The following is a 12206-nucleotide window of genomic DNA, read 5'->3' as shown; positions in this document are numbered from 1 at the left end:
TCTATGGTTGTTCCCACATGTATATCAGGAATATCTGATTTGTGAACTAGGAAACGATATGCACTACTATTATGGGCATATCCGACAAATATCGCATCGAACGTTTTAGGTCCGATCTTTACTTGCTTTGGTTTAGGTACTTCGACCTTTGCCAAGCACCCCCACACTTTCAGGTATTTGTACGATGGCTCGCGGCCTTTCCATAGTTCATATGGAGTTTTATCATTTTTCTTATGAGGGATTCTGTTGAGAATGTGATTTGTCGATAATATTGCTTCCCCCCACAAGTTTTGAGGTAAGCCTGAATTTATCAACAAGGCATTCATCATTTCTTTTAGTGTCCGATTTTTACGTTCGGCAACACCGTTTGATTGAGGTGAGTAAGGTGCCGTTGTTTGATGGATAATGCCAGATTCTGTACAAAATTCATCAAACGGTGCACCATATTCTCCACCTCTATCGCTTCGAATTATTTTAATTCGTTTGTCAAGTTGGTTTTCAACTTCTGTTTTATAGGTTCTGAACGCCTCTAGGGCTTCGTCTTTACTTCTTAAAAGAAAGACATAATAGAACTTTGTGCAGTCATCGATAAAAGTAATAAAATATTTTTTACCTCCTCTAGTTTGCACAAATTTCAAGTCACATAGATCACTATGTATTAACTCTAGAGGAGTTGTCGTCCTTTCCACCGAATGAAAAGGTAGTTTCGTCATTTTCGCTTCCACGCACACTTCACATTTGAGTGTTCCGTCAACATTGACGTTTGGTAATAAATTTAATTTGACGAGACGTTTGAGAGTATTATTATTCACATGTCCGAGTCGATCATGCCATAAATTAAAACATTCAACAACATAGCTTGAAGCATTTATTTTATTACCATCAAAATTTCGGAGTACAGGCATTACAACCATTTTGAATAGACCCTTTTCTAGGTACCCCTTTCTTACGAAGACACCATTCTTCGTAAGTACAAAGTTGTCTGACTGGAACACTAGCCTAAATCCGGCCTTGACCAATGCCGCTCCAGAAACTAGGTTCTTACTGATGTCGGGAACATGGAGTACATCAATGAGTGTTAGCTCCTTTCCGGACGTCATCTTCAGAACAACTTTTCCGAGTCCAACAATTGGCGACGTCGTGGAATTACCCATATAGAGCTTCCTGCCATTTATCGGAGTATACTTGGAAAACATTGCTTTATCGGAACAGATATGACGAGTTGCTCCAGTATCAATGAACCACTGCTTCGGGTTGGCATCCACCAAGTTGGCTTCAAATACAACCGCAGTGAGATCCAAGTCCTCAAGAGAGGTTGCGACATGATTCGCAACATCCTTTGGCCCCTTGGTTGGCTTCTTTGGGCGTCTGCAGTCCTTGGATAGGTGTCCTGCCTTTCCACAGTTGTAGCAGGAGCCTTTGAACTTCTTTGCTTGAGCCTTCCTTTTGAACTGCTTCGGCTTTTTGGCGTTCGGCTCGACCAGGTTGGACATTTCGTCTATAGTCCGCTTGGTTCCTCTGGAGTCGGATAACTTTCGATTATCCTCTTCTATTCGTAGCCTCAGGATCAGGTCTTGCAGCCCTATTTCCTTTTGCTTGTGCTTTAGGTAATTCTTGAAATCCTTCCATGACGGAGGGAGCTTCTCAATTACCGCAGCAACTGCGAATGTCTCGTTCAGCTTCATGCCTTCGGCGTCCAGATCATGCAGTATTAATTGCATATCTTGGACTTGAGATGAGACGCTTTTTGAGTCCACCATCTTGAAATCCAGAAATCGACCGACGATGAATTTCTTCAATCCAGCATTTTCGGTCTTGTATTTCTTCTCAAGGGATTCCCACAAAGATTTTGCCGTCTCCAGAGAACAATATACGTTATATAACGTGTTGTCCAAGGCGTTGAGTATATAATTGCGGCACAGAAAATCTCCATGAGACCACGCATCGCTAGCAGCCTTACTTCCTTCCGTAGCGGCTGGCGTGTCTTCGTGCAAAAACCGTATAAGGTTTAGCGTTGTTAGATAAAACAACATCTTCTGTTGCCATCTTTTGAAGTCGGTTCCGGTGAATTTCTCCGGCTTTTCTCCGTGCGGAATGGTTGTCGGAATGGCGGTCGGAACGACGGTCGGAATGACGGTCGGAACGGCCGTCGGAATGTCGTTGGTAGCCATATCAGTTTGCAGGAAATATCGTTTACGACTGTTGTCTCCGGGTAGCTTCTGGAGTATGCAAACTGATCGTCGAGGCTAGTGTTCGACACTATCTCCGTAAACGATATTGCTCCGCTACGGTGCTTAACGGATTGTTGCAATTCGTTCCCAAGATACAACGACGACGAACGTCTCGGAATCGTAGCACTCCGACTTCCGAGACCAGCGAACCTTTTAGTAGACTTCTTGGACTCTTGGGTGAGTATTCCATCATCTGGAGGGTTCTATTTATACTGAACGAAGAGGTTGAGTGTCCTTTGGGTGAGTGGATGTGTTCCGTGGGCTGGATCGATCTAGATCATCTATTCTGAAGGGTTGTAACCCTTCACCAAGCCCACTTCAATCTCATCCATCAGATCTGAGGAGTTGTGACCCTCAGATCCCGCCTATTGTCATCAGCCATCGGATCTGGATCCATTGATTCGATGCTTCAGATCAAGTCTCATCCCAGGCCGTCAGATCGTTACTCTTTGCGATCCAACGCTCTAGATCGCATCACAAGCGATCCATCATATCTATTTGATCAACGGTGATCAACGGTAGCCATCCATTCCCTAAGTCAACTATCCAGTCATCTCCCTTTGCCCACGAGGATGCCGCATAGGCACTGCCACGTCAGGTAAGAGCCTGACACGTCACCCGAGTGCCACGCAGGCACTGCAATGTCACCTGGAGCATAAATTTAAGCTCCTCAATGCTCCTCGCGAAGTGAAAAGTGCGCCTACAAAGCGCCCATTGCGCACGTGGCGGGTGGCGGGCTCACAGGTGCGAGCACCTGCTCGCCCTGGGCTAAGGGGTCACCTGTCCTTTTATTTTTTGTGTTAACTCCATTAACACATCTTCATTAATAAGTAGAGAATACACATTGAGAATTTCCGATGTGGGACTATTCTCCTATGCACTTTATTAATGAATAACAAATGTTATTTTGGGTTGACTTTAAATATTAATTTCTCATTCACCCTTAATCGGTTTTGAGCAAATTAATAGTCTAAATCTATCTACGCGAATCGTAGATTTCAATTTTGAAGTCAATTACGACTTTCAACAATTGATGACTTCCTTCCTCTAAATCGTTTTGGTCCATTTAAGGCCCCAATATCCAACAATCAACACTACAAAAATATTATCATTTAGGGACAAATTTTGTAACAAATTAAAAAAAAAATCGTTGCAAAATGCATTTGCGATGAAAAAAAAATTCATTGCAAATTAGTCAACCCTAAATTTTGCAATAAAAAATTAGAAATTCGTTGCAAATTTTGCAACGAATATCCTATTCGTTGCTTATTTTGCAATGAAAAAAATTTTTATCGCAAACTTCCCTACTACCGAAAATCCATTTTTTGCGATGCAAATCAAAATTCATTGCAAATTTGCAACGGAAATCAAAATTCATCGCAATTTGTAATGAAATCTGAATTCATTGCAAATCTGCCATGAATTATGAATTCGTTACAAATTTGCGATGAATTTTGATTTTCATTGTAAATTTACGACGAATTCAAAATTTTATTTCAAATTTAAGAAAAATTCTGAATTTATTATAAATCTGCAACGAATTCAGAATTCATTATAGATCTGTAACGAATTTGAATTCATTGCAGATTTGCAACAAATTCATATTTTTATTGCAAATGTACAATGGATTTAGAATTTATTGCAGATCTGCAACAAATTTAGAATTCTTTGTAAATATGCAACAAATTCAGAATTTATTGTAAATTTGTAATAAATTTATAATTCATTGCAAATTACGATAAATTTGAATTTTTGTTGCAAAGTTTCTATAAAATAGTATATTACGATGGATTTGTAACAAACCCTTTTTCATCACAAAATTCATCGCAAAAGTAAAAAAAAATACCAATGATTTTTCTATTTCGATATTTACCATATATACAAATTACATTAAATATAACAAAACTAAAAATTGAATTGTCACACAAATACAACAAAATGAATACAAACACAACAATAACATAAATATAAAATATTCATCGTCAACAATATACCTAAACATGTTCCATATATCCAAATACAAACTAACAAACAATATGTTTCATCAACTATGTTTTAATACAACTTACGACTAACAACTAACCCAGTTACAATACAACTAGCCCAGTTATAATACCTTCAAAACTTTATTAATGGTCTTAGATGGTCAATCTGAAGGGGTTTTATATATCAAGGTGTTTTGCACAAAATGCTCTAATTCGTTATAACTATCTGAAATGATCATCTAAGAACCAATGAGTCTAACACTACTAATGAGTCTAGAATACCTCTGCTAATTCATTTATGGTCTTATATGGTTAATTTAGAGAATTTTTGCCCATTAATGGTGTTTTGGACTAAACTCCTTGATGGGATAAAAATTATAAAAGATCCAAAATGGACATATGAGGCCATGCTTGAATCTTCGACGATTCCTCGACTCAATGAGGTTATGTATGTCTAATTTGGATGTTTTAGGTACATCAAGGCAATTTGGCTAAAACAGCATGATGTATTGAAACTATTGTTGAATTGTGCCTAGGGAAGTAGACTGGAAGATAGTGGATGCAAATCAATGAACAAAGGAACAAAAAGAGCAGTACATGGAAAATGGAAAAGCTAAATACCATTTGCCTATAAATCATATTGGAGTTTACTCATGTCCCCTCGGATAGATTTAGTGGCTAGCGCATGAGGTGTTATCATCATTAGGTCTGGAGTTCGAATCTCGGCAAACCCGAGGTAAATGCCTCCCTTATGTGCTAGTCACTATTCCAAAGATTAGTAGCTATCCGTGATTTACCTTCTCCGTGTTGGTCCTAGGACGAATTGGTAGGGACATTAGGGGCGAACATATTCATCTTTTTTGCCACCATATTGGAGCTTACTCATATGCAAGGAGCTTTGAGAAAAGTTTATGGAATTGCTTACTCATATGCAAGGAGCTTTGAGAAAAGTTTGTGGAATTGCATGAAGGGACACCCGAGGTAAAGTTATCAAATATGAGCTGTTGAGATCACAAATAAAAAACTTCAAGCTATATGCAAGATATAAGTCAAAGCTTGACAAACATTAAAGTGATAATATAGAAATGTGACTAAGCAAAAACTAGGCCCCCTCACGGTTGTGATGTAGTGGTAAAGCACTCAGATGAATAAATAAGAGGATTACATTTTGAATTCGATGAATATTCTAAAGGTCATCCTCTGAGTGTGTTTAAGTTGTGCTTCAAATTTATCCAATAGGCAATCTAGGGAGGGATGCCGTCTATCTATAGGATTAGTTGAGTGAAACTCTGACACTTGAATTATTAAAAAAAAATATCAAACTAAGAAATGCTTCGAAGCACCATGAACTATTTCCTAAGGATATATACCTCAATGGTTTTCCATAATAGACACTTTCTACGTATCAAGAAATTTTGAGGTAAGTGCACTAGAGGACTTAATTTCTATAATGAAATTGCATTTTTCTATATGTGCAAGAATGGTGGAAGAAGAAATTCCTAGAATAAGGAAAGTAGCTCTTTTGACAAGCAAAAGGGGAAGAAAAAGTAGAAGAAAAAGCCCTAGTTCACTGAAGTCAGCATTGGAATCCTCATTTGCAATGAATAATGAAGAAGCCTATGTGGTAAGACAAGTAGGTAAAGGTTTCTCTAAATTAAATCTCAGCAAGACCGATGCGAGGAAGATGCTGAGGAGAAAGAAGAGCAAGAGGAAGGTGTTTGGACCTTGCGATCTAGAAACTTGCACAACAGAACCTTTGAAGCGAAAACAACCTAGCACAAAAACAAAGCTAATAAGTCGGTTTTACTTAATTAACCGCCTCCCTAGGTGACTATGTCTAAGGCTAACCTAGAGTTCTACCACCTCTATTGATTTCCTCCTTCTTGAACAATATCTGAAGGTGAAGATTCTGTAGGATCGAAAAACGTGATAGAAGGGGCCGGGAATATTGCTCGTCGAAAAACCTATCTTTTTGTGAAGACAAATATAGGCAGTGGAAAGTAAAACAAGACAATAAGAACTCGGGTGGTTTACTTGGTTTGTAGTTTAGCAACTACTATTCCAAAACTCATGATCTCGTGGACAATTTTGAATGGACAATCACTAAATCTTATCTCCAAAAAGCATTCGGAGAAGGAGGAGAGAGTAGAGAGATGAAGGTGATAATAACATGCTACTATCCCTTTAATAGTAATAAATGTAAGTAAATAATGAAAAGTTACCAACAACAAAGAATAGAACTTGGCGTAGGTTGTTAGAGAGCTTTGGAGTATCAACATTTGCACATATAGAACATAGCATAACAGAAGTGAGTGATTTGTTGAAAGAATTGATTATCAGTCTCGAACCTCGAGGCTTTTTTTTATAACTTTTTATTTGGTCAACTTATCCTTTTTCAGTCAACCGACCTTGAGAATTTTCCCAGCTCCATGTTCAGGTTCATGATCTGTCAAATTGTATCTTCCATGAAATCAGCCTAGATCGGTCAACTAAATCCCTGTTCGATAGACTGAACACCAAGAACTTTCTTTTGTTATTCAATCTAATCTGATATGATATTTTATTACTAAATGTGTTTGCTCGATAATGTACGTAAATTATATATACTTTTATGCATTATTTGATGCACATCTAGTTGTATTTCTTGAGCATGATTTACGTTATCACACCTATTTCATCATTGTATCAACATAATTACTTTTTTTATTCAGATATTTACTTTTTGCTTGTTTTCATTGATAAGACATGATTTAGAGTAAAAATAAAGCAAAATATATATTGGAGTAGCTTTGGAAGAAAAACAGCAAAGCATGGTTGTTCCCCTTAGCACGACCGTGTTTCACACTAACATGGATGTGCCTCATAAGGCATGGCCATGTCTCCTAGGAGTTCCCAGAGTCATTTTCTAGTAGAACCCATGGGTAGGTCGTGTCCTAGAGGCATGATGTCTTGCTCCAGCCAAACAAATGCTAGGGCCATGATAGGAGGCACGACCGTACGTCAAAGCCAAGCATTCCACTGGCAGGCAGTGCCCCAGAGGCACTCCTGTGCCTCACCATCCAGATTCTTCCATAGGCAGGTCATGCCCGAGAGGCACTACTGTGCCACTTTTCCAAGAATCCCAGGCCATGCTGTGCTTGAAAGGCACGAGCATGACACTTCGGCCCATGCCTCATATGGTCAGGTCATGCCTTAAGGCACGACCGTGTAGCGGACAGGTAGGGGTCGTGCCCCCTTCTAATAAAAAGAGATTTTCTCTCCTTTACAATGGGAGGAGGGCTTTCCCTTTAGGAGGCCCAAGAGAACAAATCTAAAGCATATTCCGACGTGTTCTTCATGATCCGAGGCCGAATCCATCATCCGTCCATCTCTAAAGCAAGGATTGGCTCCCGAAGACTTCGAACTCCACTCGGCTAAGCTTTCTTCTTCTTTCTTATGAATTTGAGTTGTATCTTGTTTTCATTCATGTCTTTGGGTCCTATTGTACCTCTGTAGATTCATGCTCTCGAGTTAATGCTTGATCTGACATTTATTTTTAAAATTCAAGAAGATCAATTTGTTGTGTCAAATTCTAAAAATCCCTATCTACATCTTATGAAATTCTATAGATATTGCAATACATTGAAATATGAAGGGGTTCATACAAATACTATTTTGTTACTAGCCTTTCCTTTTAGTCTCAAAGGGTTACCTAGAACTTGATTAATACTGTGTGGCCTAAAAGTATCACGATCTAGGAAGAGCTAGATCAAAGATTTTTGAATAAGTATTTTCCCCCAAATAAGCTAACCAATCTGAGAAATCAAATTTTGAGCTTTGAGAAAGAAGATGGAAAGTCATTATGTCAAGCATAGGATATATATTTGATTCTATTACAACAATGTCCACATCTTGGACTAGAGGAGTGGTTGATTATCCATATATTCTATATTGGGTTATCTTTTCTAAACAAGACTCAATTGCATTCAGTTTTAGGAGGCTCTCTGATGAATAAGAGTCTGAAGAAGCATATGATTTGATTGAACGGGTAGTAATGAATCTTAATGAATGGTCAAGAGAAAACTTGATGACTCCCTAACTAAAAATCCCTGAGGTACAAAGCAAGGAGGAAAAGTTAAATGTTGAAGAGGAGGCATGTTAAATGAGTAGTGAAGTTGAAAATTTTGAGTACTAAGATGATTAAATGGAGAAATTGCCACCTTGGTATAGTAGATCCTTGAAACAAATGATAAACAAATTGACTTCCTTAACTAAAATAAATTTTGATAGGAATTGTGAAAGAGTTATGTGGAAAGAGGGGGATTATCTTGAAGAAATGCTCCAACTCACACTAGAAAAACCTTTTGAGACAAACTTGATTTATTGTAAGCTAGAAATTTAAGATGATAAGTTTAAAGAAATTGTGCAAAGAATGAATGGAGTTTCTAGCTTAACTCCAGAGTATGAGCAAATTAAGATATTTGAACAGGATCCAACTGTACCTAAAATGGTGCCACCTAAGGTAGAACTTAAACCTTTGTATTCTAATCTTAGATATAAATTTCTTTGGCTAAATTTTATATTTCTAGTTATAGTTACTACAAATCTAAATTATTTGGAGACAAAATTAATCAAAGAGCTTAACTTGCCTAGGAAGATAATTGGTTATGTCATCAATGACATCAAAGGAATAATCCCTTCTCTATACATACATAGAATTTTACTTGAAGATGATCATAAATGCTCAGTCAAACATCTAAGAAAGCTAAATCCTAATATGAAAGAGGTGGTCAGAAAAGAAGTGCTCAAGCTGCTAGATGCGAGAATTATTTATCCCATCTTTGATAGTGAATGGATAAGCCAGTGCATATAGTTCCAAAAAAAAAAGGAGGGATGACAGTGATTAAAAATGAGAACAATGAATTGATCTAACTAGGACAGTTACCAGATGAGGAATGTGTATTGATTATATGAAATTAAACAAAGAGACTAGAAAGAATTATTTTCCTCTTCCCTTCATTGATCAAATGCTTGAGAAACTTGCCAAGCACTCATATTTTTACTATTTGGATGAATATTCTGGATTTTATCAAATTTCCATACAACCTTTTTATCAGGAGAAGATGACATTTACATGAATGTATGGAACTTTTGCCTATAGATGAATGCCCTTTGGCCTATGTAATGCTCCTGCTACCTTTCAACATTGTATGATAACTATTTTTTTCAGACTTAATAGAGGACATAATGGAAGTTTTATGAATGATTTTTTTGTGTATGAAATTGACTTTGGCACATGCCTATCTACTCTTTCAAGAATACTATGAAGATGCAAAAAGGTAAATTTGGTTTTGAATTGGGAGAAGTGTCATTTTATGGTCAAAGAATGGACTATTCTGGGTCACAAAATTTCTGAACAGGAAATTGAAGTTGATAAGGCAAAGATTGAAGCAATTAAGAAACTTCCACCACCAATCAATGTGAAGAGAACAAGAAACTTCTTAGGACATGTAGGATTTAATTGACACCTTATAAAGGATTTCTCCAAACTTTCCAAACTTTTGACCAACCTACTGATAAAGATGTTGAATTTTACTTTGATAAAAATTGCCTAGAGGCCTTCGATAAGATCAAAAGTGTACTCATAATTGCTCCCATAATTTAAGCACCAAATTGGGGAATTCCATTTAAAATCATGTGAGAGGAAAGTGACTTTGCCATAGGGGTAGCATTGGGACAAAGGAAGGATACAAAATTACATGTCATCCACTATGCTAGCAAGACTTTAGATGATGTCCAGATCACTTGTCACTACAGAAAAAAAATTATTAGCGGTCATCTTCACATTTGATAAATTTAGATTATATTTGGTGAGGTCGAAAGTGATAGTCTATACAGATTATGCAGCCATATGATATATATCTAGCAAGAAAGATGCTAAACCATGGCTCATCAGATGGATATTACTCCTTCAAGAATTTGATTTAGAATTTAGATATAAGAAAGTGATAGAAAATATTGTGGTTGATCATTTATCTAGGATATATCAAGATGGGGGAGGTAAAATGGGGAATGATCTACCCATTGATGATTCTTTTCCAAATGAACATATTTTATCCATCTTTAGCATGAATGTACCATGGTATGCAGATATTGTAAACTATCATACTAGTTGGGTTATTTCATTGAATCTTACTGCCTAGAGAAGAAGAAATTCTTCACGGATATTAAGTTTTATGTGTGGGATGAACCCCTCTTTTATAAGAAGTGTTGTGATGCAATCTACCAAAGATATGTACTTGAGGATGAAACCAAGGAAATTTTATATCATTGTCATTCTTCATCTTATGGGGGGGGGGCACCTAGGAATTGTAAAAACAACAACTAAAATTCTACAAGATGGATTTTTTTTACCCCATCTATTTAAAGATGTACGGGAATACATTCTATCTTATGATTGATACTAGAAAATAGGTAATATTATTAAGCGACATGAGATACCTTTGAACTATATTTTTGAAATTGAACTATTCGATATTTAGGGAGTGGATTTCATGGGACCATTTCCTTTATCATATGAAAATAATTACATCCTAGTTGCAGTGAATTATGTGTCTAAATGGATGGAGGCTATAGCTTCTCCTACTTGCAACGCAAAGACAGTTATCATGATGTTCAAGAAGATTATCTTTCCCTAATTTGGATTCCTAGAGTGGTCATTAGTGATGGAGGATCTCACTTTATTGAAAAGCAATTCGAGACCTTACTTAAAGTATGGGGTAAGCCACAAAATTTAAAAGATCCTAGAACTTTATATATATATATATATATATATATATATGTGTGTGTGTGTGTGTGTGTGTGTGTGTGTGTGTGTGTGTGTGTGTAACATTAAGGAGACTCGATTAAACAAAAAAACAAACTCCAAAAAATAATGCATTATGAACTGGTTCAACTTGAAACCAAAACAACTTGAGTTTGAAGTTCATAATAGTAAATAAAATCTTCAGGGAAATTAGTGAAAGGAACTCAACCAATTGTCAAAACACATAACTTGACTCTGACTAGAAGACCCAACATCCTATTGCATGTAGTAACATAGACTCGTAAAAGAATCCCTCGGGTGTGTACTGCTAGGTATAAGAACGTTTATCCATCAAGTCCTTCTGTCTCCTCATTACCTACATCATATAGATCTAGTGAGTCTAAAGACACAACAAGTTTAACCTTTTATATAAATAGCATTCGTCGCATTCATGAGAAATATTTTGATAATTACCATATTAAATAATAACGTAGAGTAACTTTTGATATTAGTTTCATGAACCTCCAATTTTTCTTAAATTAACCTTCAATATTTAACCTTTGTTATCTTTTATTTTATTTGTAAGACTTATAAATTATAAGAATTTAGATAATCAAATGTATTTACTTTATATCTTAACCTTTGATCATTTGACCAAACGTTTACCCTAGTACTAGGTTGGTAAGGTTCACCGAACCCTTCTTAAGCCAGATTCCCCTAACCCCTCTATTTGGGTGAGCATCACCGGATCCTTCTTAAGCCAGATTCCCTAACCCTCTATTTTGGTAAGGTTCATCGGACCCTTCTTAAGCTGGATTTCCTTTCCCAAACTTCTTTTTATTTTGGTATGATTCATCGGACCCTTCTTAAGCTGAATTCCCAAACCCGTCACATTATTAAACAAAACATTTTTTTGTTTATTCTTCATGCCCATTTCTTACATACCTTAGTGTTGGAGGTTCCTTCATGAAGTTTGATCAACTTTTGTCAGAGATCCTTTGCACTACTGAATGCTCTAACCAGATTCAACTCATCTTTAGTTAGGCCTTATTGGAGAGTGTTGGACCCCGTGGTTATTTTGATGTGATTAACCAAGTTAGGTTAGGTCCTGTTTGTTATTAATCCCTGTGTCTAAGTATGCAGGAGCTTAGGAGCGTAGGAAGTCGAGTGAAAGATGCAGCTAGCGAGAAGGACGACACGAGTGAA

The sequence above is a fragment of the Zingiber officinale genome, chromosome 4B (assembly GCF_018446385.1).
Source record: "Zingiber officinale cultivar Zhangliang chromosome 4B, Zo_v1.1, whole genome shotgun sequence".
NCBI lineage: Eukaryota > Viridiplantae > Streptophyta > Magnoliopsida > Zingiberales > Zingiberaceae > Zingiber > Zingiber officinale.
The sequence above is the reverse complement of the archived record's forward strand: the minus strand, read 5'-3'. Positions refer to the sequence as shown.